The sequence below is a fragment of the Lutra lutra genome, chromosome 7 (genome assembly GCF_902655055.1).
Source record: "Lutra lutra chromosome 7, mLutLut1.2, whole genome shotgun sequence".
In the NCBI taxonomy this organism is placed as follows: domain Eukaryota; kingdom Metazoa; phylum Chordata; class Mammalia; order Carnivora; family Mustelidae; genus Lutra; species Lutra lutra.
This window is the reverse complement of record NC_062284.1, coordinates 56,410,690-56,434,507: the sequence shown is the minus strand read 5'-3', so window position 1 is coordinate 56,434,507 and position 23,818 is coordinate 56,410,690. Positions and strand designations below refer to the sequence as shown.

Below are 23,818 nucleotides of genomic sequence, written 5' to 3'. Positions count from 1 at the left end.
CAAAGCTACGTATTTGAAAAGTCGCTACAGGTGATTCTGATGTCCAGACAGGACTGAAAGCTTTCTTTGGAACTTTTTCTCTACTACGTAGCTCCTTATGAGTTAGTGAGGAGAGTCTTGAAGTTATAAGAAATATCCACATGTTATGGTGGTCCATGGTCAAGATTTCAGTGGAAATAAGAAAGAGAGGAATTTTGCCACTTGGTTCTGGCTCAGGGAAACCAACAGCATGGCACTGGGCAGTATGGGACAAAGAGACCACAGCATGCATGGATGCCCCAGTGACTACTAGATCATAGTTCAGAGGTAGGAGGGTGACTGGGGATTATGGAGCTGAGTAAACAGGGGTCCGGGGATTTCTTCTCATGTTGTACCATGAATATGACTCAGCTACTTTCCCAGGCCCTGCTATTTCTGTGTGTGAATTTTAACCCCAGCTTTTATTACCAATTCACTGATTCTGTTTTACACCCTCAGTGGAAATTCCAGAGAGAGACAATTGGATTGGTCCAGTTACTCCTGTTGGATGATCTGCCTTTGGTCGGGCGCTTTCTCTTTGGTCAAGCCACTCATGATTGGGAGGCAGGCTGTCATAGCGTGGGATGTGTGAAAGGATCCCTGCAAAGGGGCCTGCGCTTCCCAAGAGATGGCTGTTGGGTAACGTTATTTAGAGCTCACCTTTAGTGAGCACCTGTGGCACAGGTCTAAGCATTTTGCATGTGTACGGACTAATTCAATTTTCATAACATACATAATTTACATTTTAAATTTACTTAACAAATACCAAAACTTCATATAAATGTATATTTATATAAACATTTATAAATATTTGTAGCAAATAATCATACCAGACACTCTCCTAAGCCCTTTATAATTATTGACTCATTTAATGAGAACTTACAAGGTAGTCACCATTATCTTTTCATTTTATGAAAGATACGAGTCTGTGACTCAGAGACAGAGTCATAGACTCAACACCTTGTCAGAGGTCCTATGGTAAAGACTGGCAACACTCAGAGTTGAACCCAGATATTCTGGGCACATGTTTACCTGTTGTGCCTCTTTTGGAATCTGTTTCTTTACAAGGATAACCCAAGGTACTAAAATATGTTTGACCTATTGTGCATCCTGAGATGATCTATATAGTGATATGAGGATAGACAGGTAGGATGGAACCTGCTTCTCAGTGAATTCTGGTCTTCTAGGTCTGTATCTGGTGGTCTCCTCCACCAAACCATTTACCCTTTAAAGTTCTATGTATCTGGCATGAGGTGCTCAATAAAGCTCTATTAAAGAAATGTGGTATGAGTAAATGAATGAATACATGAATGAACACATATATATAAGGGAGTAAGATTTCAAAAAAAATGAAGAATAATTGTTGGATTTTGAAGGAAAATGGAAAGAATTTTTGACTGAATGGAAAATCATGTGACTAAGGATCCCAGTGTTAAGAAAGAATATGGACTTTGCCTCCTATCTCAGGAAACTCCAGTGAGACTGAACAAAGCATTTTAAAGATTTTGCTCCTAATCTTCTTAGTTTGTAGAATGTGACCAATTTGATACCCCAGAATTTAGGAAATTGTTGCTGCTTTTCCAGCAAAACTGTAATGAGATTCAGTCATCATTTAGTATTTTGTAGTGAGTCTAAAAAGAACAAAATGAGAATAAGTAAAATCTTACCAACTTGCAACACAAGGCATGTTGGCTTTGGATGGGGTTTTTATTTCATGCATTTCTTTAAGGGAAAAATATAGTGACCAAAAAGAAAACTCAGAGACTCTTTTGGAATATGTTCTTCAAAAACACATTATGAAGAAAATGTATTTTTAGTTATCCAGCAAGGCAAAGATGGCATTATCAGTGGAAATGGGATGCATACCCTGCAGAGGGAAACCAAGAACAGTGACAGCCCAGTTCTATGACCTCACTGTGGAGGGAGCAGCAGACAGCGGAGAGAGACTACCAGCTGCCTATGTGCAATCAACAAGCTCAAGGGACTAAGAGGAAGTTTGATGCCAAATTAAACCTGCCTATGAACCTTATTTGTTTCCTTGCAGTGAAGGGGAGACGCTGCCATTCAAACAGACGAGCTGCATAAAGTAGGCTATGTACAAACTGGAATCGGGGTCTCCAATCAGAAAGGTTTTTGTGTCTGTTCCCATTGAGAACTTGGTTTAGACAAGCTCTGTTACAGTAAGTACATTGGTTCTAATCAGGGAGGGAAACCCTAAGAAATGGTCACACAAAATATTTGGACAGTGTCACATGATGCTTGAAGATTATGCCCCAGTTTTAAATGAGAGAAAGAGGACAATTTACCATCAAGAGCTGCTTGGGGTGTTTCTTCATTTCTGGTGCCATCTTATGAATACAATATATAAGGTACGAAGATACTCATGTAACAGGCTGATGTTATAGAATTCCCTATATTGTTTACATTCTTATTCTCTTTCAATAAGTCAAGTTTTACTTTTAATTCTGTGAAACCTTGTCATTTTGATTTACTTACACACATTTCTTGCAAGGAAATCAATTCATTCTGGATATCCCTTTACTGTTGTACAAAACCCCTCCCCATTGCTTTTCTCCTTTCAATTTCCTTTCTTTTCCCCAACCCACTAACCAACTGTGGCCAAGATGTGGACTATAACAGAATGGAAATATGCAATGAATCTGATTTGTAACTAAAATTCTAAAGAGATGCATGTACTGATAACTTTTTTTTTTTTTTAGCAAATGGTAATGGTAATAATAAAATGTACCTTGAATATAGGAAAGTACTAGAGGAATAGAAATTTACTGGAATTTCTTAAAACCTATCTTTTGAAATTAATTCATATAGAAAATAGATTTCTATTTGATTCTATTTTCTATTATTTCAATAGATTGACTTATTTATGTTACATTTTGTAAGGCTACCATGCTCATTATTTATATCATTCTTATAGTTTTCCATACCAGGGGAGGAAAACTGGTTGTCTGTTTTTGTTTTTGTTTTTTTTAAGATTTTTTTATTTATTTGCGAGAGAGAGACATAGAGAGCATGAGCAGGGGGAGGCACAGAGTGAGAGGGTTAGCAGACTCCCCACTGAGCAGGGAGTCTGACCTGGGACTCCATCACAGGACCCTGAGATCATGACCTGAGCCAAAGTCAGAGGCCCAACTGGCTAAGCCATCCAGATGCCCTAAGGGAAGGAACACTAGTTTTTCTCACCCCTTTAATGCTGGGGAGTAGAAGCAGAAAGAAATAAAATGATATGCTTAAGTTATGAGGAAAAAAAAGAAAAAAAGAAAAAAAAGATTATTTTGGTCAACTTAGTATAAAGTGATTGTCATAGACCAGTTTCTCATATCAAGTCCCCATTCTCTAATAAATTTATTAATTTATTAAATTATTTCCTCAGTGATGATTTATGAATCATTTTGTAAAACGAAGCTAATTTTCACTTTTCAGTAGTCATCTTTAGATGACTTTAGTTAAGTCCCCAAATCTAGAAGTGATATTAATGGAAAGTGGCATGAGGAAGACATTTGGGTGAGTTTCAGTTAGCGCAGGAGTTCTGACTCTCTTACTTTTGGAAATTTGTTGAACTTCAGAGAACACTACTTGCTAGTAGTGCTTTGCATATGGGACATCAGTTGGCTTGGATCCTCTGGGTAGATTTCAACATGCATTGATTTGGTAAAGTGTCCCTCACTGTATTTTTCATGTACTTTGTCCCTTGATTTTGACTGAGTATAATCACAGAATTATAGAAATAGAAGATGTCTTGTGGCTCAGCCAAATAACCCAGTCCCGTAAATAAAGAATACAATGTTGGAAGAGAAATTAGATTATTGAATATTGCTTTTAAGTTCTCAATAGAGAGTCTAATGATAAAACCCAATCAAACCAACCAACCGACCAACCGACCAACCAACCAACCAAACAATAGCACAGCCCCAATAACATATAACTGCCCCCGCAAAAGCCCCAAGCAAACAAAAAACCCAGACAGTTTTTTGAGAGGGAAGAGGGGAGGGGCAGTAGGAGAAGAAGAGAGAGAGAATCTTAAGCAGGCTCTACCCCCAGCACAGAGCCCCATGTGGGGCTTGATCTCACACCCCTGAGATTATGACCTGAGCCAAAACTGAGTTGGAGTTAACCGACTGAACCAGCCAGGTGCCCCTCCCAGGCAGTTTTTTGACTGTTACTGGAAACCAAATGAAATGTCAAACTAGAACAGTAGGATAATTTTTTTCCTTTTAGATTTTAATTATTTGACAGCCATCACAAGTAGACAGAGAGGCAGGCAGAGAGAGAGGGGGAAGCAGGCTCCCTGCTGAGCAGAGAGCCTGATGTGAGGCTCGATTCCAGGACCCTGGGATCATGACCTTAGCCGAAGGCAGAGTCTTTACCTCACTGAGCCACCCAGGCACCCCAGATAATTTTACGAAGCTAGAAAAATTACTGAAGTTTGTCATTGACATGGATTTGTTTGTTTGTTTGAAAAGTGTGTGTGTGTGTGTGTGTGTGTGTTGTTGAAAAGGTGGTGGGGTAAGTTAACTATTTTTGAGTTGCTGGTTTTCCTAAAACTCGTGTTTATTATTGACAGGGTCAGAAGAAAATGTAAGATGGATTTTTCTACCCCATCTGACAGCTTCAGTTCATCAGAAAAGAGAGCTAAACACAGCTTCGAAGACAGAAGGCTGAGGCAGCATTCTGTTAATGACTTGGGACAACTCTGAACCACTGTTCACAATGATTCCATTGAATGGGACAGCAGAAGTCCTATGACTTCAGCATGGAAACAGCAGCAGCCCTCAAGGATTTCTGGATTTTATTTTACTTAGTTTTTAAAGATTTTATTTGTTTATTTGCCAGAGAGAGAGAGAGCACAAGCAGGAGGAGTGGCTGGCAGAGGGAGAGAGAGAGGCAGACTTCCCACTGAGCAAGGAGCCCGATGCCCCTGAGATCATGACCAGAGCTGAAGGCAGACTGAGCCACTCAGGCACCTCGGATTTCTGTATTTTAAATGAATGAACAAAATGATTTGTGAGGTTTGACTAAATAAAGGGCAAAATATTAACCTTCTTTGGGCTGGAGAGAGAAGCCAAAGGTGCCTTAATTTCTACATAGCTTTTTTTTTTTTTTTCTTTCCATTAATTATTATATTTAGCAAAGTTCTCTGTTTCTCACCTTTACTAAATATGGCATTTAGAATGACTGGCCCTTCATGTTCCATGAATTAAAACTTCTAAGTTGTTAGAAGATAATTTTGTCTCTCTTATTTAACATCATGAAAAATGATTGTTTTGAAGGTCTGAGAAAAAAAAATGATATTACAAAAAGGTGGTCCCTCTACCTCACTGCAGTTTCCACTTGAATTGCCTGATTTCTTTTTCCCTTCCTCCCTCCCTTCCTCTTTGCTTCCTTCTTTCTGTCCTCTTATCCCCAGATATACAAAGCATGCAAGGCATAAGTTGATGCTTTATTAATAAATAATATTTCAAAAGTGGATATATACATCTTCAGTCATATGCCTTTTATTTGTTCATTTTTTCAATGTTGAATTGTTTCTTAATGTATCATTTTTAGTTTTAGGCTTTTTAGTTTTTAAATATATTAAATGCTTTGCTACCAGCCTTTGACCAATATAAACACTTTAACTGGGATTCTTATGTAGCTTCAGTATAATTCATGATAATGGTATAGCAAGATTCTAAATCAAGTTTGGAATTATAAAAAGTTAACTTTTATCCACTGTAGTCATAGCGTTATCATTGTTTAATATATTGCAATCATCTGAAAATTGGAAATCGGGGTGTGTCGTATATAAATATGACTACATAAAAGTTGACTCGAAGGCTTCATTCCCCTTCCATGACAGACAGTAGTTTTCATATAACTATTCTGAAGCACGTTGCAAAAGATAGCATTCTCTTCTTTCTGATAGAGTAGCCAAGATACCAAGTCAGATGTCTAAACTAGGTTACATTTTGAGAATAGAGTCCCCCCCACCTCCTTTTTCCTCTCTCTCATCTTAGCTTTGATTACATTCATCATGGTTCTCCTCCCATGATGTTCACTCTTGATAACAGGTGGTTTTGAATGACATTGTTGTGGTAGGTGTTTTGTCATACTAGAAAAAGGAGATTTTCACACATAAGAAATTATACTTCCTACCTGTAGTAGTTTAGTTTGGGGTCTTACAAACAGAACAATTCTAGTTAATATATATGGAAAGTAGCCTGATAATGTAAGGGAGAAATATTAAAATTTGTATCTTTAAGGCTATTAATGAAAAACTAAATGTATTTCTTTGACAAAATAATTTAAAAATCACTTTATTACTGCAGGCTACACACTCTTTTTGTTCTTGGAATAATTCTACGAGTTTTTACACGTTCACGTTGCTTCAGTAGCCCTACATATTTCCTTGTTTTATGCCTGAAACTAAATTAATTACTTTGTTTAATTTCATGGACATGCCAAGCTGCATTTATGAATAGCTACTAATACCAGGTGTTTATACAGAGAGCATGGGATGTGACAATAAATATCTACCCAATTACCAAACAACTGAGGGCAATATTGTTTCCAGGTAAGCTGGACAAATTATAACTTCACTATTTTTAATAAGAAATGAAATAATTGCAAAGTCAGCACTGAGGTTTTGTTAAAAATCCAATGATTCCACCCTGTCAAATTACAGCTTTATCAAGAAACCAGTTTGCAAATACAATTCTGTATAAGGCAGATTTTTTTTTTTTAAGCCAAAGATCTCAGGGAAAACAGAGACACCCCTTGAATATCCTTCCTACCAGTGCTTTGGAAATATTTTGACAGACCTTCACGAGGTGAAGAGAAATCAGTGTGGGAGGGCAGATCAGCCACGAGCTTTGGAAGACAGTAGCCTAGAAGAAGATTCGAGCATGTTTGCCAAATACAAAATAACGATCACAACAGCAACAACGAATTTTTGTATCAATGCTCTGGACTTTGTAAGGTTCATATCTTTATACAAATTATTTTATTCTTAATCTCGTGGAGGAAATTGGGAGAATTAGTATTTCTCAAAATGATTCTCATTTTGCAAAGAAGAGAATCAATGTTGAGCCAGAATTAGGAGTAAGGTGAGGGCTGAAGATCAGACTGTAGGTCAGAGGGTATTAAAACTGAATTTAAGATACCTCGAAACAAATAATACATTATATGTTAATTAAAATAAATAAATAAAACTATTCAGTAAAAACAACAACAACAACAACAAATAAACACAAAAACCTGAAATTAAGTGGGACCTGCCCTTTTAAACAACCTCCACTTGAGGGGGAGTAACCTCTGTTCCCACTGGGGTGAGGAGAGAGTGGTAGGATTTGAGGGTTGTGCTCCCCATTGGGCTTTGAGTTCTGAGTCGAAATTTGATCCTGAATTATAGCTGTCTTTTCTTAGCCTCTATTTCTAGCCTTCTGCCAGGCCAGAAGAAGGAAAGTGTATGAATACCCCTCAGTTTGCGTCTTGTGGTTAACCCTTCATCGTTGGGGTGGATTTCCACCAGCCACCGAACCTGTCCCCACACCTTACTCCACCCTCACAGGATCCTGTGTCTTATTTATCTGAACTCTCTTCGCTTCTGTGAGGCTAAGTTCTTGTTTAGCCGCCAAGGGTAAATAGCTTTGGTTGTTTATAGTCACTTTCTCTTCCTGTCCCAGTTTGATTTTTGCCTGGACACACCAAAAATGTGAAGTCTCTGGTAACTATTTCTTGCTGAGATTTTGGGAACCTTAGGAGGGAGCTTGTGTTTTTAAAACTTTTCCCAGAGTTGCCTACTCCTTCTTTTGCTAGGTACATATTTCTTAAATTTGGGGCTACCAGCGAGGTATTTGTGGCTTGCTTTCCTTTTCAGGTATTACCTCCAGGATGCACAAGGGGGTTGGAAATGGCACAAACCCCACTGGAAAATGTTTGGTTATTTGTTCTGCTTTCTTTTTTAAAAGTGTTTTTGGTGAGAGATACATTCCTTCTAAGTTTAAGTTGCTGGTGGTGATCCCTCCCCTTTTTAGTTGTTATTTTTTTTAAGATTTTATTTATTTATTTGAGAGAGAGACAGTGAGAGAGAGCATGAGCTAGGAGAAGGTCAGAGGGAGAAGCAGACTCCCCATGGAGCTGGGAGCCCGATGTGGGACTTGATCCCGGAATTCCGGGATCATGACCTGAGCCGAAGGCAGTCGTCCAACCAACTGAGCCACCCAGGCATCCCTTTAGTTGTTATTTGTTATGAGAGCGTCTGAACTCTGATTTCACTGTTAATTTTACTTAAAAATCCCCTCCAATCTTTTTTCAGTTAAATTACTAAAACACTAGGTATGCAGTCATGTAGGCTATTTGTAGTTTTTCTATTAGAACGTACTCTTCTGTGAATATTGTCCCTGTCTAACCTGACTTTTGGCCTATCTTAGGCAAGTGGCTAACCCTTTTTAGAATCTGATTGATAAGCCTGTATTTCATTCCGCCCCTCATGGCATTTTATACTATTGACCATTTCCTCTGTGAAATTCTATGCTTTGGTTTCTGCTAAACGTTTCTGAGTCAATTCCAATCTTTCGTGTTTTTCTTGCTTGGTTTCTTCATGAGAACTTCTTCCTTTGCTCTTTAAAAACTGTGTTCCAGGGGCGCCTGGGTGGCTCAGTCAGTTAAGCATCAGCCTCTGGCTCAAGTCATGATCCCAGGGTCCTGAGATCCAGTCCTACGTGGGAGCTTCCAGCTCAGCAGGGTTTTCTGCTTCTCCCACTGCCTCTGCCCCTACCCCTGCTCATTCTCTCTCTCCCTCTCTCACTCACTCTATATCTCTCTCTCAAATAAATAAAATCTTTAAAACAAAAACAAAAAAATATCTGTGTTCTACGAAGGTTTGTCCTCAACTCACCAGTCACTTCAGAGAATATGCTTTACTGTCATAATCCTCACATATTACATACAGAAGTAGAAAAAGAACAGGGAATGAGGAAAAAATGAGATGTCCTTGTGGGGTTATGTTGAGTTTAAGGTTGCTATGAAATTTCTGAAAAGAGATTGTACTATTAGCACTTAATTATATGAGTCAGGGCGAAGTGAGGAAACTATGCCACGAGTTTAGATATAGAAATACCTAGAAACAATCGAACAACAAATCTTATATTCTTATGTTGGAAAAACTCAGTCTTTCCCTCCCATGTGTCTCCATTATTTCATTACTACACTCACACAGAACACTTCACTTCTGACACTTCTGCTTACTTCTTCTCCACCGAATGTGTGGAGGTTTCTCCCCCACATCAAACATTGGAGATCATCTTAAAGCACTGAATTAACATCACTCTGTCAGGCACTTTGTTTCCACAAAAGTAGACAAACAGGGTATAAAGCTTAAAAATTATTTGACTAAGTAAGAGGAGGAACAGATATTCTGCAAGGAACCATCCCAGCCTAAAGTGGCCTTTTATAAAAGCCTTGCTAGGAAGAGTTCTCTCATTTGTATTTCTGTTGGGTATTGGGGGACAAATCTTATTTAATAGAGAAGGACAACGAAGCTCTGAAACCGCGAACAGATTGGAGTTTCTGGTGATCCATCCAACAGCCAGAGAGGTTTCCTCCTTTTGCCATAGATTGGACCAAGAAAGAAAGGGAACAAATAAGGTAGGAAGAGATAGTGAGTAAATGGTATATGGGCCTGGTCCAGTCATCTTGGGGAAGTTAACTCATTCAGCTGTTGTCCGCTTCAATTCCTGGAAATCCTTATTCTCAGGTCACAGTGGACGAGCGTGTCCAGTCAGGGTTTGTGCTTTCTTTAGAAATGACATATGGGTCTAAGAATCTATTCCTTGGAGTTTGGTGGCACGATGTTTGGTTCCTTTACAATGAAGTTGAAAAGCGTCTTTCAGGAGATGTCTTTTCCAGCAGATATCCAGCCTGCCAGGCGTGATGTTTGAGGTCTTCACCTCCCGGGAACACACAGAAGAAAGATCATTCTGCTAAAGCAGGGTTATTCTCAGCAGGAAATTAGGCCTCTGTGATATTGAAGTACATCCCCTTTTACCAGATGAAGATCAAAAGAAGCAGGAGCCAAACCCTTGGGGGTCCTGCAGTTAACTCGGAAGATGAGTTTATGGGTTCCAAATGGGCTAGGTCTGAGATCTAGAAGAACCAATGTAGTGCTTTTGGCTAGGGTATTTGAAGTGTCTCTGAAGTTTTAATAATACTGTTAGTACATTCGATGCATCCTGAAGATTGAGAATGAAAGTGTTGAAAAACTGGCCAAACAACAGATCTATTGAAGCACTTGACTGGTAAAGTGAGTTCCCTGGTCACTGTGAAGTTTGAGGGCAGTTTCTTAGGACAGGATGATATTCTAAAACTTACAAACCATTACTAAGATATATTTATATCCTTGAGATGAGGAAGCTGTATAAAATCTATCTGCCAAAACTCAAATGGTCCATTGGGCAATTTAATATGTCCAAGAGCAACGTGGATAGGTTGTCTTGAATTGTATTTTGGGCAGGTGGCACAAGCAAAGTGGGTGCTCTTTGTGGCCTCATTAATATTTTCCCACCAGTATTTGTTCATTAAAGTTATCATCTTACCAGTGGACCAACACTTCAATGCATGCACATAGTCAGAAATGGGAATTTCAGAGTCTCTGGCAGGACTGGATTATTATTTGGTCCAAATCAGAGCTTCTTTTTAAATTAGACCAACAATTCTTAGATTTCTCATCTTTTTCCCCCCCTTTTTTTTTCAGGAGAAATTTATTATTGAGAATACCTAGGTATTGAGACTACCTAGTCAAATTTTTGTTTTAGATTATTACTTGGGGGGTATATCCTTTTGGACCAGGACAGGCATTTTGTTGTTGGTTCCTTCTTTGAGAAATATTGGTGAGGTTGTTTTACTTTAGGCTTCATTCTGAGATGCAAAGCCCAGGGACTTTGATAATGGCCAAAGTGGCTGGCAAGAGTATGACATCTAATAATTCCTGGACATAAAGATCATTTTTTATTCTGTCCCTGCTGAAAGTGAGGAAGACTTGCTGTTTTCATGGCATTCCAAAGTCGTGAGTTTCTGTGGACACATTTCTATTGCCAGTCTAGGTATTTGCGGTTTTGTCCTGGGCGAAAACGCAGGCCACAGCAAAGGCATACGATTCAGCCTGTTGGACTGAGGTAGCCCAGAGCCAAGGTGCTGCCTCGAGGACTTAAAAAGAGTTCCAATAGCATACTCATAATGATACTTACTATTTTTACCTTTTAAATTAAGAACTGCTGGTTAGGGGCGCCTGAGTGGCTCAGTGGGTTAAGCCGCTTCCTTCAGCTCAGGTCATGATCTCAGAGTCCTGGGGTCGAGTCCCTCGGGTTCTCTGCTCAGCGGGGAGCCTGCTTCCCTCTCTCTCTCTGCCTGCCTTTCTGCCTACTTGTGATCTCTGTCTGTCAAATAAATAAATAAATAAATCTAAAAAAAAAAAACTGCTGGTTAACGATGAATCGTCAGTGTTGCTCAAAGTGTTTATTACAAGTCGTCATGGGGCTCAGGGTGTGGGATCAGAAGACGATCTGTCAAAGTCAAATAGTCATGAAGAGTGTCATCCTTAGAGGAGGGAAGAAGGGCGGCTGTGTTAGGGACGTTCCAGAGTGCAAGAATAACGTGAGAAACAGTTAGTTAGCAACATGGGGTGGGCTGAAAGGTGTTGAATGTAAAGAACAGTCTGGAGGGAGAGGACAACGGGAGGGTGATGTTCAAGGGAAGGGAGACTTATCAAGCTTTCTTTTAGGGCTTTAAAGTTTAAGTCATCCTAATTCTCCCAAATAATAGAGTTAGGTTTGTTGTTTTTAAATAAAACACATAGGGGTTGGACCATAAAAGAGAAGTTTGGAATCCAGTTTTAACAGTAGCCAGTTAGACCAAGAAAAACTTAGAATTAGTGTTTAGTTTTGGGTTTTGGGAAGTTCAGATTTCCATGAAGCCTTTTTTGGATAGAAGTGTAACTTCTGCTCTGAAACCAGGTGCCCCAAATGTGAAACTGGAGTTTGAACAAAAATGCTCCTTGGAAACTTTGTGTCCCTTTAAGGTTGAAAGTTTTAACAGGTGGATTCTGTCTTCATGAGAAGAGGCCTGAGAAGGGAAGCAGAAAAGCATATCGTGTATGTATTGTAATAAAACAGAACCTGCAGGGAACTTTATACCATCTACATCTGCCTTTAAGTTCTGAGAGAAACAGGAAGGACTTTTGATAAAACCCAGGAGCAGTACTGTACAGATGTATTGCTTTCCTTCCCAGGAAAAGGCAGAGAGATATTGACTGGCCTTATCCACAGGGATGTTAAAGTAGATGATTTATCCACTACGTAAATCAATCACAGCGGAAAATTTGCTTTCTGTGGGGATGGAGGCTAACAAAATATGGGGATTTGGAGCTACAGGGTGTCAAAGGATAATAGTATTGTTTATGGCTTGGAGATCCTGAACAAATCTCTATCCATGGCCACTGGGTCTCCTCACAGGCAAAATAGGATTATTGCAAAGACTAGTATGGGGGGATGAGAGGCTCTGAGACTTATACTCTTCTATTATGGGCCTGATGCCTTGAAGGGTCTCTTTATCTATGGAGTATTGATTCTGGGAAGATGTTTTGAGGGATCTACTTGGATTATTTTTTTAAAGACTTATTTACTTATTTGAGATAGGTGCAAGTAAGGGGAAGGGCAGAGAGAGAGAAACTTCAAGCAGACTCCCCACTGAGCAGAGCCCATGACCCATGAGATCATGACCTGAGCCAAAACCAAGAGTCAAACGCTTAACCAACTGAGCCAGCCAGGTGCCTCACTACTTGGATTTCAAAGGAAAAATAAAACTGTGCTATGGATTCTGCCAATTATCCATTAAGAATGTTGCCCCAAAAGATATGGCAGCTGATTCAATAAGGACAAATGGTTAGTGTCCTTAAAATGAGCTCTACTCCATCAGAAAGGAGTAAATAAAAGATGTTGAAGCATTGTTCAATTCAGCTGATTAGCCATCTTGGTTGCTGCTATCAAGTCTAGAATTATCTCCCCCTTTCAGGAGAAAGAAGTTACAACAAGATATTTCTCTAAGAAATATCAGCCCAACAAATAAACAAGGGTTGAAGGACTGAGGAGAACCATTTTAGTCCTCCAAGGCAGGGCTGTGTCATACAGTAGGGTGGAGTACCAGAAGTTTAGCCCTGGTGTTAAGATTCATTCCCAGCCTGGAAAGTTGTTTCTTTAAGCCAGTTAAGAGGAAGGGTTGGAAAGAACCTCCTGAAGTTCTTCAGAGTCCCACAATTGGCACTTAGGAGGGCATTGGGAAGACTTGCTGGAGAATGGAAGTTGCCTGAGTTAATGTTTGTAATAGTCTTTGTTCCAGTATCTGGCTTTTTGTAATAATCACAAAGGTAGGGATTGGGGGGTTGGTTTTGTTTGCAAGCTTCCATTTATGGGAGTTGGAAATTAAGGATTTTACTGGTCTGCCTTTTAGTTGAATCATCTAGGGCGTGGTTGAGCTGATGCTGATTGCTAAATTAAGGTTGGAGTAGACATGGTCACCCATTCCATCCTGTTCCCTTTTTTCCCTCCTTTTTTGATAAGCTCCAAGCCCAGCATGGAGCCAAACATGGGGCTCATGACCCCGAGATTAAGACCTGGGATCAAGAGTCAGCTGCTTAACCAACATAACCACCCAGGTACCCACCATGTAGGGATTTTTAACTGGAGGGGAAAGATCCTGGTTTGGTGCAATAATAAGCATAATGTTGAGAGCTGAGTGGATTCAACATCCACAGGAAGACCAGAAGTTTACTTAAAAACAGTTTGGGATTGGCTATAATATTCATGCACAAGCTTACTGGGTTTCTGGGTACAAGCCTGAATCTTATTCAATCATCAGGTTTTGGGAAAGCCCTAGGGATTGTCAGGTGGCATCAGTTAGTGATTGCTATAACAAGGCAAGGGGTTGGTCTCTGATTTGCAGTTCAGAGATTTTTTCCAGATCATGCCTGTGAGCTGTTCCCTTCCAGTGTTGGGCTTGGCCTCCACCAACGAGCCTGAGAACTAACGGGTACAAATCTGAGAAACTTGATTGGTAAGTCTGGACTAAATAAAATTTCTTGGCAATTCTATGAGAATCTTTAGTAACTCTAGGAAAATCTTAAACTGCAGATCACGGTCTGGCCTTAGTCCAGATGGCAAAGGAAATTAGGGGGTTAGTAAGATCCTCAGAAGGTCTAATTTTAAAGGAGCAGATTCTAATGGGTTTGGGTGAGGAGGTAGTAGAGAGAGGTTTGGAGAGAAAGGGAAATTCAATTAGAGGGATGGGATGAAAGAAATGAAAGGTATGAAGGAAGGCAGTAAGGGAAGAGAAGATTAATGAGGCACTGAGGGGTGAAGGGGTTTCTGATGCCTTTTTATTTATTTGTTTAGTTGTGTGTTTTCCCTGGTCAATTTAGAAACAGCATTTTGTAAAGAGACAATTTTAGAATCCTGAATATCCTTGGAAGCCTCAGGATACCAATTGAAATAGGCGGCCTGTTCAGTTTATTTTCTTTTAAAGTGGTGGTCTTCTAATTTGGTTCTAAAAAAGCAAATTTGGGGAGATTAAAGTTCCCTATAGTGGTTATTTAGAGTTCTAAATTATTTTTGGTTAGTTAGTCCAATTAGTTAAAAATGCATGGGAGGAAGGACCATACTTTTTTTTTTTTAAAGATTTTATTTATTTATTTGACAGACAGATATCACAAGTAGGCAGAGAGGCAGGCAGAGAGAGAGGAGGAAGCAGGCTCCCGCTGAGCAGAGAGCCCGATGCGGGGCTCGATCCCAGGACCCTGGGATCATGACCTGAGCCAAAGGCAGAGGCTTTAACCCACTGAGCCACCCAGGCGCCCAAAGGACCATACTTTTAAACAAAAAATGGTTGGGGTCAGGAGGAGTAAAGATGGCGGAGAAGTAGCAGGCTGAGACTACTTCAGGTAGCGGGAGATCAGCTAGATAGCTTATCTAAAGATTGCAAACACCTACAAATCCAACGGGAGATCGAAGAGAAGAAGAACAGCAATTCTAGAAACAGAAAATCAACCCCTTTCTGAAAGGTAGGACTGGTGGAGAAGTGAATCCAAAGCAATGGGAAGATAGACTGCGGGGGGAGGGGCCAGCTCCTGGCAAGCGCGGAGCAACGGAGCACAAAATCAGGACTTTTAAAAGTCTGTTCCGCTGGGATGCCTGGGTGGCTCAGTTGGTTGGACGACTGCCTTCGGCTCAGGTCATGATCCCGGAATCCCGGGATCGAGTCCCACATCGGGCTCCCAGATCGATGGGAAGTCTGCTTCTCCCTCTGACCTTCTCCTCGCTCATGCTTTCTCTCACTGTCTCTCTCTCACATAAATAAATAAAATCTTAAAAAAATAAAAAAGCCTGTTCCGCTGAGGGACATCGCTCCAGAGGCTTAACTGGGGGGAAGCCCACGCAGGGTCAGCATGTCCTCAGGTCCCACAGGGTCACAGAGGATTGGGGGTGTCTGAGTGTCGCAGAGCTTACAGGTATTAGAACGGGGAAGCCGGCTACAGACACAGAGCCAAGGAGTGAGCTCTAAGCTCGGGGTTACCTTGAACCGGTTGCAGGCTCGGTCAGCTCGGAGTGCGGACGGAGGACAGAGTGACGGGAGTAATTGGGCACTGTTCTCTGAGGGCACACTGAGGAGTGGGGCCCCGGGCTCTCGGCTCCTCCGGGCCGGAGACCGGGAGGCCGCCATCTTCATTCCCGTCTTCTGGAACTCTACGGAAAGCGCTCAGGGAACAAAAGCTCCCAAAAGCAAACCTGAGAAGATTACTCAGCCCGCTCCTGGTAAAGGCGTTGCAACTCCGCCTGGGCAAAGACACTTGAGAATCACTACAACAGGCCCCTCCCCCAGAAGATCAACAAGAAACCCAGCCAGGACCAAGTTCACCTACCAAGGAGTGCAGTTTCAATACCAAGGAGAGCAGCGGAATTCAAGAGGAGGAGAAAGCAAAGCACGGAACTCATGGCATTCTCCCCATGATTCTTTAGCCTTGCAGTTAATTTATTTTTTTTTCTTTTTCAATTTTTTTCACTCTTCTTCTACCAAACTTTTTTTTAATTTTACCCTTTTCTTTTTTAACATTTTTAACTAGTTTATCTAATATATATATATTTTTCTCCTTTTTTATATTTTTACTTTATTCATTTTCTTTTTTTAATTGTTTCTTTTCTTTTTTTCTTTCTGAACCTCTTTTTATCCCCTTTCTCCCCCCTCACGATTTGGGATCTCTTCTGATTTGGTTAAAGCATATTTTCCTGGGGTGGTTGCCAACCTTTTAGTATTTTACTTGCTCCTTCATATACTCTTATCTGGACAAAATGACAAGGCAGAAAAATTCACCACAAAAAAAAGAGCAAGAGGCAGTACCGAAGGCCAGGGACCTAATCAATACAGACATTGGTAATATGTCAGATCTAGAGTTCAGAATGACGATTTTCAAGGTTCTAGCCAGGCTCGAAAAAGGCATGGAAGATATTAGAGAAACCCTCTTGGGAGATATAAAAGCCCTTTCTGGAGAAATAAAAGAACTAAAATCTAACCAAGTTGAAATCAAAAAAGCTATTAATGAGGTGCAATCAAAAATGGAGGCTCTCACTGCTAGGATAAATGAGGCAGAAGAAAGAATTAGCGACATAGAAGGCAAAATGACAGAGAATAAAGAAGCTGAGCAAAAGAGGGACAAACAGCTACTGGACCACGAGGGGAGAATCCGAGAGATAAGTGACACCATAAGACGGAACAACATTAGAATAATTGGGATTCCAGAAGAAGAGGAAACAGAGAGGGGAGCAGAAGGTATATTGGAGAGAATTATTGGAGAGAATTTCCCCAATATGGCAAAGGGAACAAGCATCAAAATCCAGGAGGTTCAGAGAACCCCCCTCAAGATCAATAAGAATAGGTCCACACCCCGTCACCTAATAGTAAAATTGACAAGTCTTAGTGACAAAGAGAAGATCCTGAAAGCAGCCCGGGAAAAGAAGTCTGTAACGTACAATGGTAAAAATATTAGATTGGCAGCAGACTTATCCACAGAGACCTGGCAGGCCAGAAAGAGCTGGCATGATATATTCAGAGCACTAAATGAGAAAAACATGCAGCCAAGAATACTATATCCAGCTAGGCTATCATTGAAAATAGAAGGAGAGATTAAAAGCTTCCAGGACAAACAAAAACTGAAAGAATTTGCAAACACCAAACCAGCTCTACAGGAAATATTGAAAGGGGTCCTCTAAGCAAAGAGAGACCCTAAAAGTAGTAGATCAGAAAGGAACAGAGACAATATACAGTAACAGTCACCTTACAGGTAATACAATGGCACTAAATTCATATCTCTCAATAGTTACCCTGAATGTGAATGGGCTAAATGCCCCAATCAAAAGACACAGGGTATCAGAATGGATAAAAAAACAAAACCCATCTATATGTTGCCTACAAGAAACTCATCTTAAACCTGAAGACACCTCCAGATTTAAAGTGAGGGGGTGGAAAAGAATTTACCATGCTAATGGACATCAGAAGAAAGCAGGAGTGGCAATCCTTATATCAGATCAATTAGATTTTAAGCCAAAGACTATAATAAGAGATGAGGAAGGACACTATATCATACTCAAAGGATCTGTCCAACAAGAAGATCTAACAATTTTAAATATCTATGTGCCTAACGTGGGAGCAGCCAACTATATAAACCAATTAATAACAAAATCAAAGAAACACATCAACAATAATACAATAATAGTGGGGGACTTTAACACTCCCCTCACTGAAATGGACAGATCATCCAAGCAAAAGATCAACAAGGAAATAAAGGCCTTGAATGACACACTGGACCAGATGGACATCACAGATATATTCAGAACATTTCATCCCAAAGCAACAGAATACACATTCTTCTCTAGTGCACATGGAACATTCTCCAGAATAGATCACATTCTTGGTCCTAAATCAGGTCTCAACCGGTATCAAAAGATTGGGATCATTCCCTGCATATTTTCAGACCACAATGCTCTGAAGCTAGAACTCAATTACAAGAGGAAATTTGGAATGAACCCAAATACATGGAGTCTAAACAGCATCCTTCTAAAGAATGAATGGGTCAACCAGGAAATTAAAGAAGAATTGAAAAAATTCATGGAAACAAATAATAATGAAAACACAACAGTTCAAAATCTGTGGGACACAACAAAGGCAGTCCTGAGAGGAAAATATATAGCGCTACAAGCCTTTCTCAAGAAACAAGAAAGGTCTCGGGTACACAACCTAACCCTACACCTAAAGGAGCTGGAGAAAGAACAATAAAGAAACCCTAAACCCAGCAGGAGAAGAGAAATCATAAAGATCAGAGCAGAAATCAATGAAATAGAAACCAGAAACACAATAGAACAAATCAACGAAACTGGGAGCTGGTTCTTTGAAAGAATTAATAAGATCGATAAACCCCTGGCCAGACTTCTCAAAAAGAAAAGAGAAAGGACCCAAATAAATAAAATCATGAATGAAAGAGGAGAGATCACAACGAACACCAAAGAAATACAGACAATTATAAGAACATACTATGACCAACTCTACACCAACAAATTTGACAATCTGGAAGAAATGGATGCATTCTTAGAGACTTATAAACTACCACAACTGAACCAGGAAGAAATAGAAAGCCTGAACAGACCCATAACCAGTAAGGAGATTGAAACAGTCATCAAAAATCTCCAAACAAACAAAAGCCCAGGGCCAGACGGCTTCCCGGGGGAATTCTACCAAACATTTAAAGAAGAACTAATTCCTATTCTCCTGAAACTGTTCCAAAAAATAGAAATAGAAGGAGAACTTCCAAACTCATTTTATGAGGCCAGCATCACCTTGATCCCAAAACCAGACAAGGATCCCATCAAAAAAGAGAACTACAGACCAATATCCTTGATGAACACAGATGCAAAAATTCTCGCCAAAATACTAGCCAATAGGATTCAACAGTACATTAAAAGGATTATTCACCACGACCAAGTGGGATTTATTCCAGGGCTGCAAGGTTGGTTCAACATCCACAAATCAATCAATGTGATACAACACATTAATAAAAGAAAGAACAAGAACCATATGATACTCTCCATAGATGCTGAAAAAGCATTTCACAAAGTGCAGCATCCCTTCCTGATCAAAACTCTTCAAAGTGTAGGGATAGAGGGCACATACCTCAATATTATCAAAGCCATCCATGAAAAACCCACCGCAAATATCATTCTCAATGGAGAAAAACTGAAAGCTTTTCCGCGAAGGTCAGGAACACGGCAGGGATGTCCGTGATCACCACTGCTATTCAGCATAGTACCAGAAGTCCTAGCCTCAGCAATCAGACAACAACAGGAAATTAAAGGCATCCAAATCGGCAAAGAAGAAGTCAAACTATCACTCTTTGCAGATGATATGATACTATATGTGGAAAACCCAAAAGACTCCACTCCAAAACTGCTAGAACTTGTACAGGAATTCAGTAAAGTGTCAGGATATAAAATCAATGCACAGAAATCAGTTGCATTTCTCTACACCAACAACAAGACAGAAGAAAGAGAAATCAAGGAGTCCATCCCATTTACAATTGCACCCAAAACTATAAGATACCTAGGAATAAACCTAACCAAAGAGACTAAGAATGTATACACAGAAAACTATAAAGTACTCATGAAAGAAATTGAGGAAGACACAAAGAAATGGAAAAATGTTCCATGCTCCTGGATTGGAAGAATAAATATTGTGAAAATGTCTATGCTACCTAAAGCAATCTACACATTTAATGCAATTCCTATCAAAGTACCATCCATTTTTTTCTAAGAAATGGAACAAATAATCCTAAAATTTATATAGAACCAGAAAAGAACCAGAAAAGACCTCGAATAGCCAAAGGAATATTGAAAAAGAAAGCCAAATTTGGTGGCATCACAATTCCGGACTTCAAGCTCTATTACAAAGCTGTCATCATCAAGACAGCATGGTACTGGCACAAAAACAGACACATAGATCAATGGAACAGAATAGAGAGCCCAGAAATAGACCCTCAACTCTATGGTCAACTCATCTTCGACAAAGCAGGAAAGAATGTCCATTGGAAAAAAGACAGCCTCTTCAATAAATGGTGCTGGGAAAATTGGACAGCCACATGCAGAAAAATGAAATTGGATCATTTCCTTACACCACACACGAAAATAGACTCAAAATGGATGAAGGACCTCAATGTGAGAAAGGAATCCATCAAAATCCTTGAGGAGAACACAGGCAGCAACCTCTTCGACCTCAGCCGCAGCAACATCTTCCTAGGAACATCACCAAAGGCAAGGGAAGCAAGGGCAAAAATGAACTATTGGGATTTTATCAAGATCAAAAGCTTTTGCACAGCAAAGGAAACAGTGAATAAAACCAAAAAACGAATGGGAGAAGATATTTGCAAATGACATATCAGATAAAGGGCTAGTGTCCAAAATCTATAAAGAACTTAGCAAACTCAACACCCAAAGAACAAATAATCCAATCAAGAAATGGGCAGAGGACATGAACAGACATTTCTGCAAAGAAGACATCGAGATGGCCAACAGACACATGAAAAAGTGCTCCACATCACTCGGCATCAGGGAAATACAAATCAAAACCACAATGAGATTTCACCTCACACCAGTCAGAATAGCTAAAATTAACAGATTTATTAATTAATTAATTAATTAATGACAGATGCTGGCGAGGATGCGGAGAAAGGGGAACCCTCCTACACTGTTGGTGGGAATGCAAGCTGGTGCAACCACTCTGGAAAACAGCATGGAGGTTCCTCAAAATGTTGAAAATAGAACTACCCTATGAACCAGCAATTGCACTGCTGGGTATTTACCCTAAAGATACAAACGTAGTGATCCAAAGGGGCACGTGCACCCGAATGTTTATAGCAGCAATGTTACAATAGCCAAACTATGGGAAGAACCTAGATGTCCATCTACAGACGAATTGATAAAGAAGATGTGGTATATATACACAATGGAATACTATGCAGCCATCAAAAGAAATGAAATCTTGCCATTTGCGACGACGTGGATGGAACTAGAGGGTATCATGCTTAGCGAAATAAGTCAATCGGAGAAAGACAACTTTCATATGATCTCCCTGATATGAGGGAGAGGAGATGCAACATGGGGGATTGAGGGGGTAGGAGAAGAATAAATGAAACAAGATGGGATTGGGAGTGAGAGAAACAATAAGTGACTCTTAATCTCACAAAACAAACTGAGGGTTGATGGGGGGGAGGGGGGTTGGGAGAGGGGGTGTGGGGTTATGGACATTGGGGAGGGTATGTGCTATTCTGAGTGCTGTGAAGTGTGTAAAGCTGGCGATTCACAGACCTGTACCCCTGGGGATAAAAATATATGTTTATAAAAAAAAAATCCAACTAAAGGACTTTTTGCAAAAAAATTAACATATTCTATGATACAGTAGAAAACATTCTAACATCTATGATCCATTGTGAGTGAAAGAGAACAAGATGTAAAACAATATGAACATCATAATTCCATTTCCACAAAGAATTATTATTTTCTATTCATATTGTATACAAATAGAGTCATGTATATCATACCAACCTATCATCAGCCAGGCTTAAACATTGTAACTACAACATTAATAGGGGTTTGGTATTTTTGCTGTAAGCCATCTTTGCAGTAGACATCTTTGCCATCAACAGTTTCTCCACACACACTTCCAGTCCATAAATAAATGATCACTTTGGTTTCATTTCTCCATTGACAAATTTCCCATTTTTATATTATATAAATCTTAGCTAGCCCCCATAATTGTTTATACCATGACAAGTAGACCTGGTGGTCTTAAAATAGTAGACAACAGTTACATATATTGACCTGATAGAAAAGTCAGTGATAAAACTTACTAGAAGTATGAAATCAGATGGTGTAAAGCCAGACCGCATAGGATACTATGCTAGAAAGTCAGAGTTCAGCAGTTACAATAACAAAGCTCAGTTAACAAATACAGTACAGCATGAATGCATTTCTCATACAACTTGGAGGTGTTTATCAATGGACTCGTGACATGATGCCAAGAAAGAATAGTGTAAAAGACTCACAATACAGTCCTAAGCTCAGTTACAAATAGGCACACTAATATTTGGAAAATGGATACTTCTCTTAATAAAGAAATTAATCATTAACTTTATCACTTTTTTCATGTTTCATTATGTCATTTTTTTAAAGATTTTATTTGAGAGAGTGAAAGAGAGAGCATTAGAGGGGAGAAAGTCAGGGGGAGAAGCAGACCCCACAGAGCTGGGAGCCTGATGCAGGACTCTATCCCAGGACTCCGGGAGCATGACCAGGGCTGAAGGCAGTGGCTTAACCAACTGAGCCACCCAGGCACTCTCATTATGTCCTTTCTAATGTCCCTCTTTTATTTTCCTTATTTTATTGTTTACTGAAAAATTGTCTAAACAGCTAATTAGTTATGCAGCAAAAATGCTTACAGCAAAAAAGCTTGCTGCAAAGATACGGCAAAACTAACTAAACCAATCATTAACAACATTTTCAGTCTGTACATAAAGTAATAATTCAAGAATAATTTTAAGCTATTTAAATAAACTGTGATACTAAAATAACCTCTTTGTGATATAAAAAAGACCAAAAATAAGGCTACCATTATTTTTCCAAAAGATGCCCAGACCAAAAAAAAAAAAAAAATTGTTATTTTGAAAGCCTCTTTATTTGCCTAAGGCATGCTATGTCACATTTCTATAATTTATTGAACTTCTATTAAATATATATATATATGTATATATATATTCCAGATGTTCCTTGATTTCAGAAAGCAAATTTTTTAGCTCTGAACTTATTTACAAGAGATTCTTTTTAATGAAAGAATCAAAGCAAAGTTCCTATAAAGCACAAATTCCTCTGATAGTTTATAACTTTTTTAAAATGATGCTTCAACTTATCAGATGTATCCATAACATAAACTATATATAGGTATCCATATTACATGCTTGTAAAATATGGTGACTGGATTTATGTCCAACAGTTTGAGGTCATTCCACCAATGCCCAAAAAGTGGTAGAACACCTGTATTTTTTCTACTGACCAAGAAAAAGAAATGCTTTCCCAGGTAATACTCCCCCATCGACCCTCAGATTCTCAAAAGTTCTAGCTTCTTATTCTTACTGACACTTTTTAAATGAATCCTGATGAGTTAATGCGGTTTTAATTTATTCAAACTTTTTTCATCAAGCATGAAAAATGTTGGAATGACAAATTAAAAGAAATATATTTTTTAAAGATTTTATTTATTTATTTGACAGACAGAGATCACAAGCAAGCAGAGAGGCAGGCAGAGAGAGGGGGAAGCAGGCTCCCCACTGCGCAGAGAGCCCGATGCGGGCCTAGATCCCAGGACCCTGAGACCATGACCCGAGCCAAAGGCAGAGGCTTTAAGCCACTGAGCCACCCAGTGCCCCAAAAGAAATAATTAAAAAAAAAAATATTTATAATACCATTTAGAAAGTTCACTCCAGGAGAAATGATGTTAGTGATATGGGCAACAGGGAGATAATTCAGGAGTCTATGAAAATAGCCCATGGCAGACATTATAGAAAACCCTAACTCCAGCAAGAGTAGAGAAAATGGGGGGAAGATAAAGAATGTAACAGACACTTAACAGCTATTTTTCCACTCCACTTCCCTCCTGGCAGAGC

General features: G+C 39.5%; 1 long non-coding RNA gene across 2 annotated transcripts in view; it reads left to right on the top strand.

The window, feature by feature from the left end:
* LOC125104868 (uncharacterized) overlaps positions 1-6,396 on the top strand; it is a 147,268-nt gene extending 140,872 nt beyond the window's left edge. The window contains exons 6-7 of one of the 2 annotated variants that reach the window (XR_007128750.1): positions 2,063-2,198; positions 4,601-6,396. This is a non-coding gene — a long non-coding RNA (uncharacterized LOC125104868). The remainder of the gene's footprint in view (positions 1-2,062; positions 2,199-4,600) is intronic. The other variant, XR_007128751.1, reaches the window with a different exon arrangement.
* Positions 6,397-23,818: the final 17,422 nt, after the last annotated feature.